The sequence below is a fragment of the Phlebotomus papatasi genome, chromosome 3 (assembly GCF_024763615.1).
Source record: "Phlebotomus papatasi isolate M1 chromosome 3, Ppap_2.1, whole genome shotgun sequence".
NCBI classification, from domain to species: Eukaryota; Metazoa; Arthropoda; class Insecta; order Diptera; family Psychodidae; genus Phlebotomus; species Phlebotomus papatasi.
In genome coordinates, this window is record NC_077224.1 from 26,066,361 (window position 1) to 26,093,490 (window position 27,130).

The window sequence follows — 27,130 nt, forward strand, 5'->3', positions numbered from 1 at the left end:
CAGCAGGTATTAAAAGTTCAAGAATTCCCTCTAAAAAAATATATACAGATTTAATGAGATATTCTTAGAAGGACACTCGAGGATAATCAATATAAAATAAATTTTTCAAACTAACGAAAATTATATTGAACAAATAAATCAGCAAGAATAGCAAATAACTCGACTGGCAGTCGCGACAGGGATAATAGAAAATAAATCAATGCAATATTAGCATTAAAGTAGGAGATATGAAATTACAATTGAAGGTAAATTGCAATTTAATCTGAAGTCCTCCAAGGAGAGTTCAAAAGAATCAAATCAAGCAGAAATGCAATAAATTAGGTAAGCAATAGAGTCAGTATTGATTTTGGATGAGAAACCCTTTGGGGATTGCCAAATATTTTTTTCTATTCAGTCCAACCTTTTGTGTTGTACTTCTGTTTTGACCAACACCAATCAAGTTCCTCAGCTTCTTTCCTCCAAAGCCAAGGAAAAAATCTGTTTGACTTTCTCTTTTGGTGGAAAATTGAAAAGATTGAGGAGGTGTGGAGTAAAAACTCACATAAAACATTTGTAGACTCATTCAATTGCGAATTTTTCTTATGCTCTGGCTTTTTCTTCCACGTGGATTGTGTTGAAAAATTGTACATATAAGAAATTGCCTCATTTTTCCACTTAAACGATTTACCATGGTGAAGAATTTGGACTCTTTCATACTAAGAAATAGCTGATTTTTCTTGCTTTTTATAGACATTTTCCAGTGGTTTTCAAATGGAATATGTGACTTCCTTCCCATTGAATGGCACTTAAAGAAGAACACCTCTATATTTTTCAGTAATTTCCCTTTTGACGTGAATTAAGTATGAGAAATATTCATTGGAAAAGATGTCGCTTCAGAAATAGTGTGTCAATTGTGGCGTGATATGTCGGACGTGTATAGATTTATAAAAATAAGATACATTTCAATGAAATAATTTCTTAAATATATATAAAACGACACTCAAAGATTCACCTTCAACCACACATACCAATTTTTTAATGCACTGTAAAAAACTAAACAATTGTGTAATTTTTGTATAGGGGAGACTGGGGCAAAAAGTCACAAATCCAAAATTTAAAAAATCAATATCTTGCAAGACAAATAAGATAGCGGCTTAAATTTTTTTCCATGGATAGCTTACATAGACTTTCTTCGATGTTGAATGTTTCTTAGAATTCGAACAAGGAATTTAGAAAACAAAAAATATCAAAATTTTTAGCCCTATTTTTGAAATATTTTCCTTGAAGTATATATCAATTATTACCTACTTATTATTCAAAATTTAAGCACTGATGATTATTTCATAAATGGCTTTGATTCTTTGAATACGAAGACGCTATCTATATTTTAGAATTTTACAAAGATTCTTCTCTCAATAAATCTTTTTATTAAGAACGACCACTTGTTTTGAAACAATTTATGATGTGTCACAGCAAAAAAAACATCAATGCCATGTGTCGCCGCTTGTAGTATACATTGGTCAAACGATTTGAAATCTTTTGTGTGTTTTTTTTAAATGGCCTGAAAAGTATTTTTATCATTCAGATAGAGAAAACGGTGTTTCACAAATGTGTAGAGGAATCAATTTCCTATGAAAATATGTTATGTAGGATTTTTTTTAATTTACGGAATCCCGTAACAAAGCGAATCAAAATGTGATAACATCCCATGTCTGATACTATTTGCCCCAGAATTTTTGAGAATGGTCACAAAATTACGTTTTATAAAACGGCTCGATAAATGTATTTCCTTACAAAATAGAGAAAAATTACTTCCACAAAGTTGTATAGCGGTAAATTTCCTATAAAACTGCGCTAATTAGAAATTTCTGGGGCCTTCGAGTAGTCTGTAAAAAAAATAAATATCCGTTTGTTACTTTTTGCCTCAGTCTCCTCTACTGTATATTGTTTTCACATTAGAAACAATTTTCGTTAAAAACTACTTTTATTTAATTTTGACGTTTCGGTTCAAAATGAAAGAGTAGGTTTTCTTTAAAAAAGCACTTCTTTTTACTGCTCGAACTCCTCGGAAACGGGTTTTTACAACGCAATTTAAATTCAAATTATACCTAAAATTTAACAGTCGTTGTGTTAACACATTCTAAAATGAATAAATATTTAAAAGCAAAATGAATTCATTGACTATTCGAAAATTACATACATAATTTTGATTAATTTATTTGCATGTCCGAAATTACACTCAAAGTGGCCGAAATTAGAAGCTGGTCGAAATTTGGCACACTTCCCCTATACAAAGCTTAGCAGCAGTCAAATCTTTAGTCAATCAGAGGATTACGATAAGACTAAATTTATTTTATGGAACCAAAGGAATTTTTCTCAACAAAATTTTCCACCATATAAATCAAATAAAGGTTTCCTTGCACATCCGGTAAACATATTTAGTGTTTTTTTTTCTGATCAATAAAAAACTAAAAAAAAATAAGCCTCTACAATAAACATTTACAATCCAAAAGAATTTTATTAAGTTTTACTGCTCTTTCCTATTTATTGAATTTTACGGCTGGGAAATATTCACTTGGAAATAGTTTCACTGCACTCAAGATGTGTTTTTTTTTTGTAAAATTTGTTGAAAAAAAAAAGAGAAGACTTTGGTGAACACATGAATTCTTATGTTTGTTGTTACGACTAATAATTGGGTAATTGAGGTTATTAAAGCAATTGTCATGGCACTAAATTCCATAAATTAGAGAATTTTGCAAAGTCTTTTATCCTTAAAAGAATTTCAATGAATATTCTCCGTCGAATGAGAGGATAATAGGGCTTAAGATAAAATATTCTCTCCCCCAGACGTACGTTCCGGAGCGAACTTTCCCATTTTCATGTTCAATTACATGGCTAATTTTTCAGCATTTTCCCTTCAAAAATGTCTTAAGGGTATTTTCCTGCGATATTTCCACTTTATTATTCATTAATTACAATGGGAAATTTTCACTGAATTAGTATCTCGATGATTTTGTGGATGATTTTTTTTCTTGCAGCAATTTTTACTGCTCTTCTTTGGCAATTTTCACAAGTTTGTGAGCCCTGAAACTTTTCCCATGAGAATATATCTCAAAGAATGTCATCAGGGCTTGTAGTAACGGTATTGACTAGAGCATTTTAATTTCCCTCCCTTTGTTGATATAAATCATTTTCCAACCCCAAGTATAGTAGAGAATATATTAAAATAGAATTTATTTGTGGTCCGGTTTCTGGTGAATGAATCAAAGAAAAAAGCTCAAGATTGTACGATTCGAAAGGAAAAGAAATATTAATTTTCCTTTTTTGCATTTTTTTTCTCTTTGCAGGGAAATCCTAATTAGTGGTGTTGTTGGTGGTTCTATTTCGAGGGGGTTTATAGAGAAAGCTAAATTCTGTTCAAGAGATAAATGTGAGTGAAAAAAAGTGGACTAACCTTGAGGCATTAAAATGGATACACTTTCCTGTCGTTCTGGATGAATAGACACAATCCATTCGTCAATTTACAGGTAATTAGCACCACAAACCCTCCTAAAACAGCTAAATTACCCTCCAGTCGCTATCTCTGGGGAGTTTGTCCAAAAATGAACGTTTGGCACCACAGAAGACAAAATAATTTCAGTGGCACGTGTATGTTATGTGTTATGTACAATTATCACCATTTTTTGGGGGTTAAACTTTGACCTTTCTACCAGAGCAATTCATTGAAGATGAAAAAAAAATTGGGGGGAACAAACTTTGCCATGGTGTAGGTCTCTGGAAATTGCCAAAAGTTTCTTGGCCCGTTTATTGTTCTACAAACTGATGGTCTTGTTGACTCAGTTGTGCTTGTGGGCCAACTATAAAATTACCCTCTAACAACTCCTCCAATTTTCATTCATTATACACAGGACATGCTCATGCAAATTTGTCTTACACTGTTAGAAATTATCCAATAGGGTTATTTGCCTAAAGCGAGACAGTTTGGAAAGTTGGACAAAGCAGTGTGGAATGTGAGACACCTCCCTAAAAACTTGATAATAAATCAATTAAATATTTCAATTTTCGATAAAAAGATTATTAAACCTAATTTTATGATTATTTTAGGAGTTAAAAATACAAAAATCGTTATAAAACAATCAAAGGATGACTTGCAAGATGAATTTAAAAAATGTATTGCATGCGTGATATTCATAACCTTAACACGGTAGTTGTCATTTTCTCTGTTTCTTATGCAAGTTGCTAGGAAAATATCAAAGTGTTTTGTTTAATTTTTCGGCATAATTTGTGAAATATTCATATATTTGAAGTCCGAAGTGAAAATCGAAGGACATACATCCATTTGAAAGGTGAATAAAAAATATTTGTGAAATATTACATTTAAAAAGGATAGAAAAGTGATTTAATTTCGTGTTGCTTTTAATACAAGTTTTATGAAAACTTCGACAAGTCGGTTTTGTGAATGAATTTGGTGGTTTTGTACAATGAAATCATGTTAACAAGAACGACAAAGATCCTTAAGTATCCGGAGAAATAGTTGCAACAACAGTTAGCAGCTGATAAGTAGAAAATCTCCTGGAAAAGGCTGCAAAGATTTCCAGATTCCGAAGACCACTTTTTCTGACAGAATGGATAGTAAATATCGCAAAAACTCCTGGAGAAAGACAAATAGGAGCCTCTACAGAACTCCCAAAGCAAGTGGAAAAGGATTTAGGCAGATGGGGAATTGAAATGTGCTAAAAATTGCATCCGCTTTAAAACTATATCTGCTGGACAGCGCGAGGCGTCTGTGAAATTTACAGAACCTCTTTTTCGTTGGACGTCCAGGAAGTTCTTGGTAATTAGCGTTCCTCAACTGTTACCCGGACATAAAGGAGGGATTAGAATAACCATCCAATGTGCAAGTATACGCAGAAAACGCTCAACAATTGTTTTCTACATATTTTGTGTGATATTTTGTCATTAATATCACTATGTTCAACTTTCCAAAAGTTTTTGTCCAACTTTCCAAAATATTGTTCATCTTTTCAAAATGTGTTGTTTTCTAATTTGATTGAATATTCTAATTAATTGATTGAAAATTCTAATATAAAACTGTTAAGATTCTGTTAGAATATTTCACAAGAAATCTCATGATATAAATTAAATGGAAATAATAAATATTTATTCGGCTTAAAAATGCATTTGAAATTGAACATTTTCTTAAGTGTCTCCCTTTCTACCATTCACCCTAAAACACTACTATTATTTTTATTATACACTTTTATTAGTTTATGCTTATATAATGGGCATTGCATCTTGACAAATACTCTTTTTCTTAAAAAAGAAAAAAAAAGATGTGACAAAAAGCATTTCATTCCTAAAAAAAGGATTTCCAAAGATGAAACAAAGACAAAAATAGAATTAAATTTTATTTAAAAATCTATTTACCACTCATTACTGATTTATTATCGGTGCACAATCAGTTGAAATGATCGGAAGTATTTCAGTCTTGTCCGAGGTTTCAAACCTTTCCAATGTATCTAAACTCGTTCTAATAAGTTAAGAAATACGCTTAACCTTCAAAAACTGTTCTAAAGAATTATTCACAATTTTTTAATCTAAATATATAAAATGGGGAAAAACTTTGTCGCGGTTTCCATAAATCTCAAAATAAAATAAGATTTTAAACCAAAATTAATAATATGGGTGGAGTCTCCAGAGACTCCAAGACTCTATCTCTAACTGTTTGATCCCTATTGGATTCCTAGGGTCAAGAAGACGGAAACTTCGAGGGCTCAAGGAATATTTCCATATTTGTTTCCCTGTAGTAAGGGAAAGTGCTCTCCCTTCGAACGTCCATGCCTTCGAATAATGTGAATTTTCTTTTAGTTTTTCCTAAGAGACTTACCCATTATTATCGCGTAATTATCAATAAAATTGATGATAAGCTAACTAAAATTTAATAGATTTCTGTAAGTCTCTTAAGAAAAATGAAAGAAAATTCACATTATTCGAATGCATGAACGTTCGAAGGGAGAGTACTTTCCCCTAGAGTTCTTTCAATATAAAGCGATTTAAATTGGAATTATTAAATACCCAAGAAACTACAGAGAGTAATGGGATAATGCACTTCGGGATTATGCACACACAATTATGCGCGTTTCTCTTCTATACTTGGGAGCTAAACGAGCTAAACTTTGAAATAATTTTCGCAATACCCGCAAATGTAAAATAATATTTTTACGTGGTAATTTATTGAAAGTCATTTCTAATAAACAATTTTCAGAACATACAATAGTATTAAAAACCTTATTTGAGTGCTGAATGTGTGAAAAACAAGGTCGTAGCTTTTGAAGGGGCGTGGCGTTGTAAATTTAGCGTTTTAACGAATTTAAGTTTAAATATTTGTATTTTGTGTATGAAGAGCATCAATCAAGGAAATTAATATCCCATTCTCAATTTTTACAAGATTAAAGAAGACTTTATTGAAATCGGTGGTATAGTTAATCAGAATGGGTGCGCCTTAACTAAAATGGTAGAGCTTTTGCCTAAATAGCGCGAGAGGTCCCCAGATAAATCCTGAGTAGTAGAAGGATTTTCCTTTCCTTTATAAGTCTGCTGGGTATTGGGGGTATTGAATTTTACATTTACAATTGTATTCGAATTTTTATTGTCTGGCTACAAGTCTTGTATGGACCGTAACATTGTAACAATAGTTGGTCGTAATTTTAGAACAAGGCGTGGCCTAAATTTCATGGGCGGAACCTTCTCGAAAAAGTCAAAGTTAGGGCGTCTAAAATGAGTTTGAAAAAATCATTTGTAAACTTTGTATGATTCATAATTAAGAAACAAATCATAAAATGGTATTTTCATTCTAATAGAAATTTCTTAAATTGTCAGAGAAGATTTATTCCCAATAATCTATGTCTCTGGCAATTTTAAAATAAAACCCAAATAATTTTTTAGTTCAGATTAGTCAAAACTTTTCCTAACAGTGCAATGAATAGTAAAAAAAATCATACAATTTTCAGTGGGTTCTGCTGATGGAGAAAAACATGGAAAATTTTGAGGCATTGAATGGTTGAGTGAAGCAATAATAATCTAAAGTGATGACCTCGAATCATGAATATATTGTGCGATTGAATGATTAATTAATCCTCCTGTTCTCCTCTGCCTCCTCTAGTCATGGGCCAAAGGCAGGAAAATGAATTGGTGGAAAAAGGCTGTTCCTCGTAAAGACTACATGTATCAATAAATAATTCAAATATTTGTGTTTTTCCCGTCTTGAGCTGCTGTAGTTGGGGTTATGATGCAGGTTAGGGTGGTTTGATGTAATAAAATGGCATCGTAAGAACCTATTTAATTATTGAGGCAAAATGATATAAATGGACTTTGATACAGACATAGAAATAACTTGGTCTAATCAACCGGACGGAAAATAAATCCGTAAGACAAGTTGAGGATACTCCTTAACCTTGCCATTTGGACTTATGTTGTCCGGAATCTGCAAGAAAATGTTGGTGAATGTATTACGACATTTGTTGGGATTCATTCGGGTTTACCTTTATTCGTTCCACTTTTCTTCATTTCTGATTCACTAACTTTGTGTCTCTCATTCTCAAGAAAATTCTATATCATTCAGGGGTAATTCATTTCTGAGAAAATGCCTATTTTACGATAAAAGTAGGTCAAACTTTGATTTAAACATTGCATTGGTTGCATCAATCGTTATTGTATCTGTATTTTTTTCGTATCAGCATTTGATGCAAACGATGTGTGTGATAATATCAAATATTGATATACAAATGAAATGCAGATACGACAATCGTCGATGCAACTGTAACCTGCGATATCGCTGTCAACACTTTAAATAATCCACTTCAAATTAGTTTCTCTTTGTACTAAACTTAACTCTTAAAGTGAGAGTCGCACATAAGGAAATCCTCGCAAAAATGACAAGCCCTTCGCAAAAACGTTCGTTTGGGATCAAAGTCGTAAAGTCGCATGACTGTGTGAATATCCCAGAGTTGAATGGAGCCCAGATGTACTGGTGATGAAAGTTTTACAGCCTTCAACATAATCTGATGGAAAAATCTTTTCATTGCACCATCACCCCTCGCATTATACATATCTCGGAAGAAAAATAATATTATTGGAGAAAAGAAGTATTCATCTTCACTGTACATGAATCACGCGCAAATTTTGTGGGTAATTTTAATTCAATGGTCGGAAGAGTGAAAATTGAGTGATTTGTCGAAGCCTGGAGAGGATGATTGAAATTTTTGCGGAAGTTGTGGAATAAAGAGGAAAATAACAGACAAAAAAATAACGATCAACACTTCATAAATTTCCTAATGACGCCGTTCAATCTTCCTGTAAGCATTTTTCCACACTTTATATTCCCATGATGAACAAAGATATGAAGGAATATTTTTTGACACATTTCCATCAAGGAAAAAAATCGAATTTCCCGTCAATTGAAAATATTTTTTGATAGATGTGTTAGAAATGAGGAAAATATACGTGAAAAAGTGTGAGGTAAGACTTGCGAACAATATCTTATGCCTTCGATTTTATTCTGTCTAGTACAGACAGAATAGAGGTTATAGGTCTTCATACTTTGTTTGCCTCATTAAGTTTGAGCTTAACCTGAAATATATTACAACTTTGTAATCTTTAAAAGAAAATCTTCATTTTATTACCTTAAAAAAGGTATTGGACCTAATTTTCTTAATTACAGCTAAAAGGTTAAATAATAATGTAAGATTATGCTAAACATAACCTTAAAACCTTATTTGCAACAAAATTCAAATAACCTATAAAGTTAAGTAACTTTTCTCAGAAGCGTTGAGATATTTTTTGAGAAATAATTTGAGAGACAAACATACCAACTTTAAAAAAAATGTTTCAAAGAATTTTAGCCTTCTAGAATCTTCCTTTTCATTTAAAAAAAATCTAACTTAAAATATTTTAAACTATCTTCGCATGAAGAAAATAGCGCCTATTATTAAGGTTTCAGCAAGATAGAACATTTAAACACAAACAATACCAAAACTTATAGGGTAAGTGTGCCAAATTTCGGCATAGTTGCATATAAGCATCGAAGTCCTAAGTTTGAAATGCAATATTTTTAATTCATATTGATATTTTTTGTTACTCCTTTTCGGGAAGGTTGTGTGGAACCTTGAAAACTAGTTTATCATCTTTGTTGTCTATAAATCACTTACTAAAATATTGAAAAATTAATAATAATATGGACATTGCTTTGGGTAGTATTCCTGCCACTTTGTGTGAAATACCGGCCACATTTTTTCTGACCACCTTTTGTGACGCAACGGATGTAAAATTTCAAAACGTCAAACGGAACGAGTTTAATATTTAGTTTAATACGTTTATATGACCCACAAGCCCTAAGATCTTCCGTGTAATTTGTCCTGAAGACCTGAAGAGTAGCATCTCAAATTTATGCGCAGATTCCCGTAGCAATTTGCCCTTCCTGAACTCTTCCAAGGCCTTTTCCACATCATCTTTTTCATAGAAGTGATGTTTTTTTTTCTCTGGACATTGTAGAACTCAGAAATTTAAAAAAAAAAAACTTAAAATGAATAAGAAATTTAGGAAAACAAAAAGATGTTGCTGGAATAGGCAACACTACCTCACCGGAGAGACGCTCACAAAGTATATACTTTTTTACGCGAAATACAGGATTCAGCTGGGAAATTTCGTCCGAAATTTAAAGATTAATTCACTATTAACATAAACAGAAACAATCTTTAATGAAAACCAATCAATTTTAATGAAAAACACCGAAGGAAAACCTTATGAACTTCACCACAAATCGTAAGACTGCTAGAAACACAATCGATCTGTCACATTTTTTGTAAGACTCTTTCCACACTGAGTTTTTACAACGTAATTTAAATTCAAATTATACCTAAAATTTAAGGGTCTTTGTGTTAATACATCCTAAAATGAATAAATATTTAAAAGCAAAATGAATTCATTGACTATTCGAAGATAACATACATAATTTTAATTAATTTGTTTGCATGGTCGAAATTACACTCAAAGTGGCCGAAATTAGAAGCTGGCCGAAATTAGAAGCTGGCCGAAATTTTGCACACTTCCCCTGTGTGCTAATATAGCTAAAATAAGTCGAACATAAACATAAAATGTTTAAAAAGCAGTTAAACTGACGTAAAGTTTAATTCAAAGGGATAGTCGTCGGGTGGGAGAAGGTACAGTCCAGAATTTCATTCAGAGTTCCCATTTGGGAAGAAAAAGATTTTTAATCTGGGCTGAACTTTGTCCCACCGACGACTACCGAACTCAAACTTGGGCTTTTACAATTTTGTAACTCTATGGAATTTGTAGACGCTCACAAAATATTTATAATTACAATATCAGTAAGCACAAAAGTTTAAACATTTAAAATTACCGGTTCAACTTAGTTTTGATTGAAGCGAAAACACCTATTACGGATCCCAGTTAAAATCCCGATAGCCAAAATCCCTAAAGCCAAAATCTCGTGTGGATCAAAATTCCACAAGAAAAAAATTCCGAAAACTAAAATCCCGAAGAAAAATTCCACACTGCTTATAATTTCGTCTCTTTCATAATTTTGACCTTTCGGAATTTCGGCTTTCAGAGTTTTGATTTTCCAAGATTTTTTCTTTCGGGATCTTGGCATTCGGAATTTTGGCTTCCGGGATTTTGTCTTTCTATGATTTTGGCTTTTCGAGTTTTTGACGGATTTGGCATGGTTCATTCGGCATTTTGCATTGGCAGGATTTTGGCTCATTCGGTATTTTGAATTTTCGGGATTTAGTCTCTTCGGGATTTTAGCTTTTCGTTATTTTGACGTTCGGAATTTTAGCTGGTACCGACAATTAATGTTCAAATTACGTTATTTTTTATTTTTTTACATTAACAGTAAGACTTCACTGATACATACTAATATATTCTTATATCAAAACTTTTATAACTTCAAAATTCCAATCTAAGCAAAATAACAATATTTTACAAGATATTGTTCATTTTGAGGTTAAGTTTTCATTTGTATTGGAAAAACTATTTAATTCATGGCGTATTGAATTAATCGCCGAAAAGCTGTTTTATCCATATCATGTTTAACATAATCTTAAGAACTCGAAGCATACAAAACTATTCAAAGGCTAACAAATGTATATTGTTTATTAAGGATTCAAAATAACGTTTTCACTCATATTGAAAATCTGTTTTTCTTACATTTTTCTAAAATATTACTAGAGTAACCGTAGATTTCATTTTTTCTATAACGTAGAAATAGCAATACCCTAAAGGTTCCATAACCTAAAAGTTTATCTTTAAAGCTAATTTGATGACTTACTAGAGGGGTCAGTAAAAATGAAATCCTATTTTGATATCAACATTCAATACAATTTTACCTGTTTTTTATGTAGTCTTGATGGCAATCTGAGGGCCTTGACAGACTTGAGGATTAGCCGAGAGGCGGCTTAGCGTAATTATATTAGAAATAAAGGTCAAACTACATTTCCATCATTTTTCACTAAGTCGTCTCTCGGCTTAAGTCGTACGTGTGTCTAGGGCATAACATAGCCTTGATAACCTCAAAAATTCTTCAAAATAACCTTAAAAATTTGAATAATGCAAAACCCAAATAGGTTTTATAACTTTTTAATAGTACCAGGGTTCTAAATACCGGAATTGAATCTTTGTTAACTAATATGCTTTTATTTAAATTTAAAATAAATCCGTTTTAGTAGTGCTAAAATGTATTTCAACATCATTAGACGGGAGCTTTTATGTCAGTACTCACTGCTTGGTCATGATAATCATGAAAGTAGTCTCGCCTTCGTCGATTCTAAATTGCGTTTAGTGCACCGTATTTGTCACAAATTCACTTAATGAATTCCATATGTGATAGAGCTTCTTGAAAGACACTGAGATTGAATTACATGTAGAATCTAATTGCATTCTCACCTCGTTCATCAATAATATCGATTGGTTCCATCATCAAATATTTGCACATCACAATGTATCACATTTTACTGCATTAAAGGTGCTATTTTGATGTCCAACATTTAACATTTGCCAATCAGCAAGTGTTGGAACAATATTTATTTGAATCTAATTATTGGAAATTGATCCTGAAATAAGCTCTGCCAAAGTCCATTTAAACATTTTAATTTATTTATGGATTTTAAGCGGTTTCAACTAAATCGTTCATGCAAACTATTTCAATTCAATTATTATGGGTTTCATTGTTTGATTTCTGGGTGGCAAAATGTCGATAAGAATTTACAGAAATTATTGATAAATAGGCATTTCTATAAAATAAACATGATGAAAGTTTTCCGGGGAGAAAATAAACTTTCTTAAAGTGCTTTCAGAAATGCATTTAAATAATTCAATATTTCCCAAAAGCTCTGCAAATTTCCCAGAGTGTTGTGACTTAGAAAACTCGGTTATTCTAGAAAATTGATTGGAAAGTTTCATGATGCCTTTTCTCTCCAATCTACCGTACCAAAATTACATTTTGCATAAAATATCTCAATGCAGAAGAAGAAGAAAATGCCTTAGAAAAGCTTTTCAGAAAACACCTGAAAAGTCCTTATGCTTAGAGAAAGGTTTGTTGTTGTGGAAAAATTTTATTGCTCGGACTCTACGGATAAAGCTATCCGTCTTTCAGTATTACAGGGGCGTAACTTAAACTACTAGGGTAAATTAAGCTAATTCAAAACCTGCTCCAAAAGGAAATTTTTCGCTACTCCAAATGGAAACGTCATTGTTTTCATGATAAATACAGTACTAAATTATTATAATTTATATATTTTTTATACCACAGTTTCATTATTTAGTTAATTTTGCTCCAAATAAAGCGAAAATCTATTCATATTCACAAATTTTAATTTGTTAATTTCTCAGAAAAATTAAAAGTGTACCTTTTCACCATCGAATTTTTCATCGATCGACCATATTTTCCAATGAAAAACACAATGAGGTGACTGTTGTTTATTCGTTTTGTTTAACATTTATGTCATATTTCTGGCTAATATTTAGTTAAATTAAGTGCTAATCTTTATTGTTAACGGTACGTGAAGTTTTCAAATGAAATAATTACCTTTTTCGTGAACAAAAAGAGTTTTTTCTGAAATGACTGCAAATGCTTCAATAGGAAACCCCGGAAATATGATTTTTTTGGAGAGATTTTCTTATTGTTTTAGATGGGAAAGGAGAAAAGACCAGGAATAAGAACAAATACTGCACTCAGGAGCAACTTAACAAGGTTTTGGAAGCCTTTCGTCGCGGTTTCACTTACACTGTTTGTCTCCAATTAGAAACTTTCCCTTGTCTCCATTTGGATTAATTTGTTTCCATTAGAAAGCATGTTACACTTGCGTATTTTTCTTGTATTTGAGAAGTTTTCAAATTATATCTGAAGAATTTTCACTAAACCGTAACATTCTAGAAGACTCAAGGAGCAAATTACATAATTCTCTTCAGAAAAAATATGAACTTAATGTGTTGAATCTTCTCTCAAAGTTGAAGTGTCTGGAAATGGTTTTGAATTAGGACATTTACCCTAGCAAAATAACTTTAGGGGAGTGTTGGACAGATTTATATAAATTTTTCGAGTTCTAAATAAGTATTTAGGAAATGTACTGTATATTTTCAAATTAATAATAACCAAGATAAATTAGCTGGATTAGCTGGAATTACTTTAATAAAAAAAATCGCCTGTCTGAAACTACCCCACCCATTCCTAAAACCCTTTCAAAAGGCAATTGTTCGAGCATTTTGGAAAAGCTACGACTCTTGGCTATCCTTTTCCATTCCAGGTAATCGCATTTGGTTAGAAAAAGGATATTGGCAAAAGGAGGGACAGTAAGAAGATTTTCCTGTTCTATAAGAATAGATACTGCTCGTTTTACGATGGAAAAGCAAATCGAATGGAAATTAAATTGTCGTGTGTGTATTTTTTATCCACGACACCACACCTTTTTTCTGCAGGCCTGGGCCGAGGGAAAAGATGATTATCGGACGGAAAGTGTGAAGGACACACCTGTAAAACCACTTTCCAGGTGGCCAAGAAGTCACTGCATTCGACAACTTGGTCCTATTTTTAGCCAACACTTTTGCCATCACGTTTAGTATTGGGGATTGAGAGTATGGGGGGGGAGGACTGGCCTAAAAATACTTTGCAAGAGCTTACTTTCTGTATTGATCACAGTGGAGACGCCCATATAAACTCATCAGTTGCTCAATTGAGATTTATTTGGATTTACTTGATTTAAATTCGCACGTTATTTCACTCGCAAGAACATTCAATCCTTACCACTTGCTATATTACTTGGGAAAATTATGTGATGGCTTCTAATGTTCCTTTCGAGGGATATTCAACAAGTTGTATGTGAAGAACTTTCAAGTAGATTGGCTGAAAGGGCTGGGAACTTGGCTGGGAAAGTCATATATTACATCTCACTTCTTTGAATGAATCATAGAGTAGTATTATGACCGTTTCTGCTCCTGTAGGGTTATTATTTTACACGGTTTTCCCATTTGAAAGTCCTGCTTTAAAGACTTAAATTAGTCCTGTCGAAGAAATTTCAATGATAAAATAATAACCGGATGGATTCATGCTTTATCACCTCAATGCTTGAGGTTAGGTATCAATAAAATAAATTATAAGGTGTATTAAAATTAAACAAATATCTAAAAGCAAAAAAAAAAGTTTTAGTACACCTTGCATTAATGTGTAATTCAGGTAAAGTCACATTGCAATAATTAGTTGACTAATTAAAACCTTTCACCAACTTTAGAGAGAAAATAAATAAAAGTCTTAAAACATATTTAAGAAATTAAGTTTATAAATGCCCTTAAAATGTTATCAGTCTTTAATTTATTATATTTATTCGTAGTTCTCTCAAACTTTTCACATTTCTTTCCAATTAGGACTAAAAATTTGCTCTAATAGTAATTAGTTATTATAGACACAATTTTTCATGCACTTACTCTTACATAATTAAAAAAATAAATAAACGAAAAGTGCATTTATTTATTTTTTTTATTTTTTCATCTTTACAAGGTTCTTCTTAAATCTTTACAGGTTTACAGATTCTCAAATAATATGCTGTTATAAACAAAAACATTACTTTTCTTTTTGTTTGTTTGTTAGATCTCATCGCCTAACGTTAGCGCTGTTTTTTTTTTTTCAGTAAGTTTCGATAAAAAAGGCTCCTCGTGGTTCTGTATTCATGAAAATGTCAAAATTTTCAATTTGGAGCCCCAGTGTCTAGACAATCGCTTGACCTACGTCGTATTTTATATATGTTCTGAAGAGTCCTTGACATCAACTAGAACATACTAAAATTTGAGCTCAATAGGATAAGATTTTTGTTTTTACAGTTATTCAAAATGACGGACGTTAAATCAAGATGGCGATTTATAACATAAATCGTACGTTTTTAGGAAGTGAATAGTAAAAAAAAAGTATTTTAATAAAAATAATGAACAAAATCGAAGTGGAATATTCTAGGCAGATAAATTTAGAATAGATTTGGGCAATTTACTACTCTGAAATCGATTTTGAAATTGCACCTTCAGATAACTTTACTTATACTATACATTACTAAATACTTATATTAGCATTTCATTGACTCTATAACTGAAACTACATGAATCCTTTTAAGGATCATTGTACTTTACTTGGTATATAACATTTCCTTATATACTTTGACATGGTAGACCGGATCGGCGAAGACCATCAATAACTGCTAGAATTAATGAAAGTCTCACGAACAGCAGAGTGCAAAGGCACCCCCCCCCCCCGAGTGCAAAGTCACCCACCACGACGGTACATATCATTGTATTCTTTGTATTTCAGGAATTCTAATACATTTCCAAAATTCAGCAGAACTAGGGTAAGGTGAAATAATTTGGAATGATGTCTAATTTGGAATTTTACGATTTCTTAACAGTTTTATATGGCAAAAGGAAAAAACAACGGCGAAGTAGTCTCGAACGTAAAGTCCTGTACTTCCTCGTGGCTTTTCTTTTCTTTTTGACCATCTGAAACAGTGAGAAAATCCAAAAATTCCAAAATAACATTATTTAATCTTGGCTTCTAGGACTTGACATCCAAAGTAGATATTGTTCCAAATTACCCCATCTTACCCTAAGGGAAAGCGCGCTACCTTCGAAAAATTCAAAAAATTCGAATAACAAAAAAGGTGGCCGAAATTGCAAGCTGGCCGGAATTTCGCACACTTACCCTATCTATTAAAATATATTTCTGTTAGGAGAGATACATTTGAAGAATATGTGAAAAATATGAAGTGTTCGAAACCAGATTTTGTGCGATGCCTGAAAGTCTTCCCCTATAATGTTTTAGGAAAACTGCAAGCAATCGGTATCTTAATTGACATGGAAAATAGCTTAAAATTAATTACACCATCTATGAACTTTTTATAGAATAGCTCCTTTAAATCTCAATTTTTGTGATATTTTTTTATTTTGAAAAAGCAACAAAAATTCAATAAGGGAGGCCGGGACAGAATAAGCCAACAAATGAAATTTATCTTTGCATATGTTTTGTGCTAGAAAACCTTGGAATCCTTGGAATAGACTAATTAAAATTCCTGCCGTATGTAATCTTTAGTCTTATCAACATTGCTCCACAGTTCTTTAAACATTTCTGACATTTTATAAATAAAAGAAGAAGTTAAACAAATTAGCAAAGAAAGGCCTTAAATTTTTATAAATAAAACCTTCATCTTAATTAAGATAGATTTACCAAAAATCTCCCAAGTGTTATGGATTATTCTGTCTAGAAATCTTCTTAAAATAAAAGAAAAAAAAACAATGTCCCTTCCTTGGAAAACAGGCACCACCGGCACCACCAACTGATGTCGGTGAGACAGAAAGCAGGAGCTTTATTAATTTTAATCCATTTTTAACAAGAAACAATTTTCTCCAAGTAAAAAAAAATCTCCTCTAATCTTTCTCATTTTAAATAATGATAAATTATTCAGAGATTCATCCACTTTTCTTTCGCTCCACAAATCACCATTCTATATCATTTTGTGTCTTGTCTGGATGTCTCTAGGGGTGGCTATTTCTGTAACCCACATCCCCCATCCCTACCTCTGACACTTCCGCTTGGTGCGAAGTGGTTGGGGCAAATTGTCTCCAGAGGTGGTTTGTAAAAGTGTGATTGAGGTTGGTTAGAAAAATTACTCTGCCACCCACAATTATTGTTCTCTTCACTTGACTTGTACATCTCAATGAGGGCAAAAGAAGAATTAAATTTATCATCTCAGGAGATGGAGAATATAAGAATAACACAATGGATGGGACATTTAAAATGAGCACACTTCCTCATTTCTTCTTCCGCATTTGTCCCATTCCATCAATCTCGCTCAACTTCTCATCATTTTCTAACAAATTTTCTCAAGAGATAAACAAGATCTGACACATTGCAATACTTCGGAATCGTTCAAATGGAACAGTCCCCTAGAATAATGTACATTTATTTTAAATCAGTGAGTGGATTAGGATAGATTTAACACATAAATTCCTATTGAACGGATTTTATAAACACAACACAATGTCCCAAAAATGTTTCCGGAAGTTCTGTGCCAGGAAATACGGAGCATGAAACATAATTTTCAAATTAAGACAATCTCAAGCAGAATTAAAATCTATTCAAAGTCGAATGATAAATTATTGTATTTCTAAAATGTACTAAAATATTTTTGCTATGAATAACATATAGGATATGATGAGATAATTTGAAATCATTTCCAAAATGGAATTTTGGAATTTTTCTTAGTCTTCTTCAGGGGTAACTCTTAAAAACAATCAGACAGGCTCGAGTTCCTGGTTCTCTGAGATATTATATGGGTACCCGAGATCCCCGTATATTCCCTAAAAAAATAAACGTGTGGGTCCCTAGGGACCCCCATGAGTTCCCTGCTTAAATTGACTTGAGTTCTCCGAAATGAGTTATTCCTAGATCTAAAACAATAGTTCTTTAGTTCTTCCAGGATTCGCCAAAGAATTGTCTTCTGCTCAAAACCAAAAAGACTTAGGGGAATCTGGGGCACCACCAAACGCGGGGTAGCACCAAACACTGCAATTTTTTAATCGGATGTTCGGCTTCAGACGATAAGACTTACAGAAATTTATAGGTATTATAGGAATGCTTGTCCACTGAATAAGTGATCGAGATAGTCCAAATAGTTTAGAAATAAAAATTAGTGTTTGGTGCTACCCCGTGTTTGGTGGTGCCACAGTTTCCCCTAATTTTCTCAAAAGCTTTCGACCGTCGGTGACTCACTGAGGAAGACCGACACCGAGGGCCGAAAGCTTTGGAGAAAATTAAGTCCCTTTGGTTTTGAGAAGAAGACAATCCTCTGGCGAACACCGAAAGATACATTACACTGAGAGAAATCCGAAAAAGTTAAATTAACATTCCGGAAATGTTAATTTTACCCTGCAGTATTGATCCGAAATCGGTGTAAATAATACCCTTTTTAGGTGTATTAAGGGTTAAAGTTATCCTTTTTTCATGTTAATTTTACCCTTTTTACCCTTAAAAAGGTGTAAAATTAACATTAAAAAATGTTGATATATTTTTACACCTAAAAAGTGTTAATGTTATGAGGAAAAAATGTTAATCGCACCCTCTTTTTTTTCTCAGTGTAGAGTCGCGCTATAGGCCATCGCTCTATAGTCCACAATTTAACGACCGTTGATTTCAAAACACTGAGGTTATATTTTTTAGTACGCGACATGCAATGTTGTCATAATTATTTTAATATTTTTGGCAAGCTTTATTGAGTAGTTGTGATAATTGTGATACATAATAAAGAGAGCGAGGACAAGTACTACAATCGCAAAGAAAGTGGAAGCCGTCGAGCAATTTCAAAAGTAAAAGTCGCTAATAATTTAAAAAAATGATATGGACTATAGTGCGACCCAAGTGTCAAATCTGGAACCAAATACGGACTACAGCGAGACTCTACTGTGTAACAGGTACATAAATATGTCAAATACAATATTCGAAGATAAAACAATAAGGAAATTTCAAAATTCTAATTTGGAAATCATTCCAAATTACCCCATTGTTCCTTAGTTTGTTCTTGTTACTCTCATCAAAAGCTGGGTTAAGATCAATTATGTTCAATCATATCAAAATAACCTTGATTATCGACAAGAAATAATGCACGAGAACTAAGTGGCCACAAGTGGTGAATTTGACATGGATAGAAAAAGTTATTTTCAGAGGCTTTATAAAAGTATATGATCCAGAATCAGAACATCTCAATTGAAATATGCTCCTGAATTTCTTAAAAAAAAAACTATTTCATATAGGATTCTAGCAAAAATTTTATATCAATCTGAACCAATTATTGCTTCCAACTAGATTCTTAGTTTAATTCAAGAAGGTAATGAATTCCTAAACAGATTTTTTTTACAGATTTAAGAGAGTTAGGAGACGATTGAGGGGAGAAAGGGAGAAAAGAATAAAATCGGTGGTCTCGAACTAATAATATATTTAGGCAGGGATCATCGAAGACCGTGAATCGGTATCTTTGATCATTTACCCTCCAGCTCAGTAACTAAACCAACATTCTACGAGAAAAAGTGAAAATCCAATTGAGAATTTTCGCTTTGCCTGAAAGATATTGCAAATATTTAAAGAAAATTAGAAAAATTGACAAATAAAGTATTCTGACCGTGGTGTCACATATAAGATTAATATTAATATTAAGAAAAGCCGGAATGAGAGGTAATATAGTTTGCAAAATTTCAAATGGAAAATCACGTGTGTTAGAAAGAGTACACTCTAGTGGAGTAATGCGATGAGTAAGATATTACTGTTCGTATTAATATTAATTGTTTTCTGAATCGTATTACAGGCCATTCGAGCAATTTTCCATGCGTGCCAACTGTAATTCGGTCAGTTTTCGAGCGGTTGTATTGCTGTCAACTTTGTACGCAGAGGGGAAATGCGAGAGAGAAGCAAGATAAAACAATTGCAATCTTTTTTTTGCTATTCTCGCAGTTCAGAAAGTATTGATCTTAATATTAATCTTATATGTGACATGGTCATGAACTATCTGAGCGCAATATACATTATGTATAATTTATGAACATACCTGTATATTCGAGATTTTGACAGGGGCCCTTATTCCGGATACTTAATCCTCTCGTTCAGTAAGAACCTTCCCGATTTGAGAGCTCTCTCCGGTTCAGGTTTTTCTTTGCCGATTCGAAGATATATCAGAGAGAACTTATCTAAAAATCCGTTGGAAGTACGAACGTTTAAACCAACGAGTTACACAAAAGTAAGCAAGTTCATGAAATGGACATTTATCTTAATAAAATTGCGATTAAAACGTTCTGCTACACTGAAATTCCCCATTCCACAAAACTCGATAAAAATTCACTTTTTGCAGCAAACGTTTGCACACTGTTGTTGACAGTTGACAATGTCAAAAATATCGAAATTCGAAATTACAGAATAGTCAGCGTCGTCAGCGTCAAAGCGGCGAGTACGTAAACTTGCACTTTAGGCTTCCGATTTTCGAATAGGTTAGGCTTGGCTTTGTCTCTTCGAAAAATTATTACTGAACAGTAGAGTTGGTAAATTTCAAGAAATTTCATGAATTTCCGCCTAAAGTAGGTGGCGATTGCTGTGAAATTTCTGAAATTTTACCATCTCTACTGAACAGAGCCAATTTATTCATTACCGATGCAATCAGATTTAAATATTTCAAGACCTTTCAATAAATACAAATTTGATTCAATCCTGCAAACTACCTGTTATGTCCTAGACACGACTTAAGCCGAGAGACGACTTAGTGGAAAATGATGTAAATGTAGTTTGACCATTATTTCTAATATAATTACGCTAAACCGTCTCTCGGCTAATCTCAGGTCTGTCAAAGCCCTTAGATTCTAAGGTTGGAAGGATTGAGAAGAAATAGGCTCTCTCAAGACAACTAGCCGCCACACCTTTTATCACCCGGCCTGATTCCCCCCAAGAGACTCAAGTCCATACATCTTTTGATTTTATGGTGTAAACCGGACTAACTCTCTCGGCTCTTCAACTTATAGGTACAATGACAAAGACCCAGAAGGCAATGATACTCGTATGGTCCAGGAACGAATTTGAATAGTCCTGTTGATAACAGAAGGGATATTTGCAAACGGAAACAATTCATTGGGAATTGGTTTACAATCCTGTTGAAATAAGGCATCCTGAGCGGTTTACCTTTGACCTTGCATAAACAAAGATGCGATAATTTAATCGGTCATAGTTGTCTGCGGACGAAATATTTAACTGAACTAGCTACAAAAGATATCCGAAAATCACAAAAACAAGTTTGACTCAATTTCAAGATAAACCAAAAAAAAACATATTTAGTGGGGAAAGAAGGCATTCAGGCAAGTTACTTCGTTAGAACATTTTCATTTTTGGGGGGTCATCGAAGACCAAAAATTGATATCTTTTACCGTTTAAGCTACAGAATGGTGAGAATTTGGAAAAAATAGCGGTTTACACATATAGAAATGCAGTCTCTTCAAGCAGTACAACATTTTTAAAAAATTGAATGTGACAATAAGTGGTTTTAAGTGGCCGATAAGTGGTGCTTTAACGCTACTCTGCATCACCCTCAGTGTATGTACTGTCTCCTACCCACCCTTTCGCATGATTTCGTGTTGTAATGCAATTTTTTCCTGAAGAAATTCTTCTTAGTCCTAAAAGAGTGAATATTTTAGGAATATGACAAGAAAGATGTTTAAATATAGAAACATATTTAGTAAGGAAGTGAGATACTCAATGTAGCTGATAAAAAAAGAAACGGGGGAGACGATTGAAAATGGGGAGTTGATTATCATAATTTAATGATGTCACCCATTCCTTAGGCACGTCGACACATCAACCAACCCCTCAATTTCTCAACTTAACGCACATCCAAGTCAGCACCCCCTTTCATCCGACAAACCATTCACCAGCTAAACATGACACTGAAGACGTGAAAATTGTACGTTATAGAATGTTGAGGATGAGGACGAGTCAATAAAAAAGAGCATATGTGAAAGAATATATCGTATCGATTTCTTATCACTGAAGATATTTCACCCGCACATTTATAGCCCCGAACTTCCATCATATTCAACAAATATTGAGTGTAAAAATAGCAGGAAATGGCATACCGAAAATCCACTTTTGGTATGAATGAGAATTGATTAAATAATGGGCCTCTGTAATACATTTTACCATAATTCAATAGGAGATTTAAGTGAACCAAACTGCTTCAGGAAGATTTTCTTGTAAAATTCCTTTAGCAATAACCCAATTCAAACCACCAATTACACTCAATTCAAGCATCTTCCAATTACATCGTACTCTTCGAAAGAAAGAATTCTACTTCCCCCGCCCCATCATTGGGGGTTTAATTAATTAAATCAAACCAAACACCTTTCCCAGCTTCTCTTTCTCCACGTAGTACTTATTTTCCAATTCAGCTCAAGTGCTTATCAGAGCTTATTGGAGAGCTTTCCCATCCTCTGATTTGATGTGCACTTCGTGCAAAAAAGCCATTGGGAGGTGTCTAAAGTTTCTCAATAGGGTGGTGATGACGTGCTTCTTTTTTACAACTTTAAAACTATTTTCTACCAATTAGAAATGGAAGCTCTTCAGAAATATATTTTGTGGTTCGTTAGTTCATTAATTATGGTGGAATTATGCAAAAGTTTGTCACACTATCATTTTCAATTTTAAAGTGAATAAACACACGATTAAATTCCCATGAAAAAGAGAAAAAGGTATAATGAGAACTGCGCAATTGCAGCGGTTGAATGAATTACTAAATAAAATTCTATTAAAAGTTTATTAATATCAGAAAGCAAAGTTTATGATAGGAGTGCTAAAACAATTTGTTAAGCGAATGAGACGTCTATTACCATCAATAAACTCAATTGTCGTATCATTAATTGCGGCAAATATTTCTAGGATAGGGTTATTCCAAGTGAATGGTAGGGGAGAACGGGCCAATTTCACATAGGAGTGACATCAGAACTCAGAAAATTATTTAATTTGTTAATAATAATACCAGTGTAACTCCAAATAGCCATTTCAAGGGAAATGAATATAACTTATGGTGTTATTTCACTGAAAAGTGAAAATGACAAATATTTCTTTTGGACATTTTTTTTAGTACACGACTGTTCTAATGTCTTTATGAAATTTTTCCCAATCCTTTACGTACTCCAAAACCACCTGACACTCACGAACCAACATAAAAGAAAAGTTACTATGCAAAAGCAGATGAGAATAGTTATGTAGGGGAAACTGGGGCACCACTAAATGCGGGGTAGCACCAAACACTAATTTTTATTTCTAAACTATTTGGACTATCTCGACCATTTCTTCAGTGGACAAGCATCCCTATAATGCCTAAAAAATTGTATAAGTCTTGTCCTCTGAAGTCGAATAACCTATTAAAAAATTGCAGTGTTTGGTGCTACCCCGTGTTTTTGGTGGTGCGCCAGTTTCCCCTACTAAAAAGATATGTTCAAATAATGTCCAGAAGGAATAACTCAACCTTTGACTTTTCATTAGATAACACAATAAATCTTTACAAAATTACATACACCCCTCAATACAGAGATAAATCTTAAAGCCTTTATGGTGCTATTTCAATGAAAAATGAAAAAGGGAAATCTTTCTTTTCAACATTTTTCGACTTTTCTTTGTATTGGTGCCTGTCTCGACTGTTTCCCCCAGTCCTTGTCATGCTCTAACTGTGTTATCACACTTGCACATTAAAATTTTAGTGTGATTCATATTAATTGTCGCTTGTGAGCGTCCAAATATGTTATTTGTGTCTTTGAGTCACTTAATATTTGGGGTTTATCTATTTATTGATAAAGAAGTGGACTTGGCCTGCAAAAATAAGTTTAAATTTACCTAAAGCAGAAATATTTTTCACATTAAAAAATTAAAAGAAAATCGCATTAATTTTTCGCATTAATGCTATAAATCAATTTATATCAAATTTTGCGGGCCAAGTCTACCTTTTTATCAACAAATAGATCAAATTTTGAATATAAAATGATTCAAACACACAAATTACACATTTGGACTCTCACCAGCGACAATTAATGTGAATCATATTAAAATTTTAATGTGCAAGTGTGATAACACAGTAAAACCACCAAATAGTCGTAACAGCAACCAAAGCGAAAACAAGTTGATTATGTAGAAGCACTTGAGAACAGGCATGTGCTAAAAGACCCGTTCAAGAAAAAAATTTCCCATTTGCATTTTTCAATAGAATAGTACCATGAATCTTTACAAAAGCAAGTCTACCCCTTAATTCTGTAATAAATCTTAAAGCCTTAATGCTGTTACTCCAATGAAAAATGAAAAAGGGTAAATGTATTCCTCCCGAACATTCTTTTTTAGCACATGACTATTCTCAAATGTGTCTACGTTATCGTCTTTTATTTAAATTGATTCCTGCCTCGACTGTTTTCCCTAGTTCTTGTTGTGCTCCAAAACAAACAAATGGTCACGACAGGAAACAATACAAAGAAAAGTCGATTATGTACACTGAGAAAAAAAGGGGTGTGATTAACTTTTTTTCCTCATAACTTTAACACGTTTTAGGTGTAAAAATATATCAACATTTTTTAATGTTAATTTTACACCTTTTTAAGTGTAAAAATAATATGAAAAAGGGTAACTTTAACCCCTAATACACCTAAAAAGCATAATATTTACACCGATTTCGGATCAATACTGCAGAGTAAAATAAACATTTCCGATGTTATTTTAACTTTTTCGAATTTCTCTCAAGTAAGTGTAGAAATATTTGGAAAAAGTCGTGTGTTAAGACAAATATTCAAGAGAAATATTTTTCCTTACAATTTATCATTGAATAGCGTCTTAAATTTTTAAATAGGCATTTAAAGAAAGGCCGATGAGTATCTTTAATTTTATTTCTTTTTAATTTTTAAGCTGATCATGCAACAAACTTTAAAATAAATAAGCTAAATTGAAAATGTTAAACTCACCATTTTTTTTTAAATCTTAAAACAGCTTAGTCTTGGGAGAATCTCTTAAATCTTAAAATGCAGGAAATTTCAAAGTAAGAATGTAATAGATGAAACAACATTATGGTGCTATTCCAATAAAAAAAAATCACAATTTTTTTCGCACTATAGGATAAGGGCTCATAATTTGGAACAGTCTGCTTATAAGCATCGATGTTCCAAGTTTGAAGTGCGATATTTTCGATAATTGACTTTTTTGATACTCTCTTTTCAGAAGGATTGTTTAGAAACTTGGAAAGCTATTTATCGTCTTATTTTTACTAAAATTAGTTTTAATACGTTTAAAATTGAATTGATATGTAGAGAAGAATTTGACTATTATTTTGGACAACTTGGTTATTAATTTGGACAACTTGGCCGTAAATTTGGACAGCTAATCCGCCTCAAGAGGATGCCCATTGTTCTTCATTTCATGAACCAATCTTACCAAGTCCTCTTCCTGTTCATGTAAGGGAAACGTAGAATGTCACAGAAGCCCGGAAACTTTCTATATCATTCATTAAAGTGAGTTGACTTCGGTACTCCAAGTGGGTGTGGATTCGCTCATTCCCTGGCCTTTCCGGGAGCCTTTCAAGGCATTTCTCGCTACATCTCTTTCGTAGAGATGATGCTCCTTTGTTTCTCCAAGCATTTGTCCAACATAGTCATCACAAAAGCTAAAACTTCACGAAATTTCGTGAGAAAAACACCTGTCCAAAATAAGAATCATCATCTCACTGGTGAATGTCTTAAAAAATTTCCCATTTTTCACACGAAAAATATAATTCACAAGGCAAATCTCACTTCAGGTCAAATGTACAAATCATCAGTAACGTGAATCAACACAATATTCAATGAATATTCAATAATATCACTCAAAAAAAGCGAAGAAACATTGTTAGTCCTTCACCACAGCTAAATAAGACTGAAGTAAACAGGAAGTTGTCATATTTCTCGTAAGCAATTGCTCACACTGAATTTTCAACAAAGCAATTTCAACTCAAATTATATTCAAAATTTAACGTATTTAGTGTTAAAATCTTCCAAAAAGAACGAATATTTAGATAGAATTCAATATTCATCAAATATTGGAATAAAAATCCGTGATTTTAATCAACTTATTTTTAGTGTCCAATTTTATCCTTAAAGTGTCCAAAATAAGAAACTGGACAAAATTATGAGCCTCTCCCCTACTCTTCTGAAGTGCTTCTGTATTATCGACTTTTCTTCGCGTTGGTTCCGGTCTCGACTGTTTTCTCCAGTCCTTGTCGTGTGCTAAAACCATCAAACAGTTGTGAAAGGAGTTAACTTAAAGAAAAGTGGATTATGTGAAAGCACTGGAATAGCAACATTATTATTTAAGTCAAAATGAGAAATCTTTAATTTTAACACCAAATATTTGACTCAAAACTTTCAGTTTTTCTATCTTAGAATTTAGGGGCTAATTTATTAATATTATTAGCTTTCTAGATGATTGAAGATCAAATGAAAAATTATTTATTTTTCCTTCACCTAAAATTGCTTAAAACTTCAATGTTCTCAAATTTTTAAATTTAGTTTAAAGTCAGTTAAATTCAGTTCTTACACTGAGAAAAATAGAGGGTGCGATTAACTTTGTTTCCTCATAATTTTAACACTTTTTAGGTGTAAAAATATATCAACATTTTTTAATGTTAATTTTACACCTTTCTAAGGGTAAAATTAACATGAAAAGGGTAACTTTTACCCCCAATACACCTAAAAAGGGTAATATTTACACCGATTTCGGATCAATACTGCAGGGTAAAATCAAACATTTCCAGAACGTTATTTTAACTTTTTCGGATTTCTCTCAGTGTATTCACATTTTCTGTTTTTTGAACTGAATAGGAATGCCTTTGTCAGTATTTTTAATAAAATATTATGTGAAATAATACAAAAAAATCACATTAGGGCGCTTTATAACTTTTTTTCTTTACTTTTAATTGATTTAGATTACTAACAAATATTCTGATTAACTTTTAAGTTGTTAAAATATAAGTCAGTTAATTTTAGTACATGTCTGTTCCAAATTAAAATT

At 32.7% G+C, this 27,130-nt stretch overlaps 1 protein-coding gene across 1 annotated transcript in view; it reads left to right on the forward strand.

Annotated features, from left to right (window-relative positions):
* The window catches only part of LOC129807373 (uncharacterized), a 154,795-nt gene that overhangs the window by 64,496 nt on the left and 63,169 nt on the right, over positions 1 to 27,130 (forward strand). Inside the window, exon 2 of the mRNA XM_055856588.1 lies at positions 3,327 to 3,506. The gene's annotated coding sequence lies outside the window, so the exon portion shown is untranslated. The remainder of the gene's footprint in view (positions 1 to 3,326; positions 3,507 to 27,130) is intronic.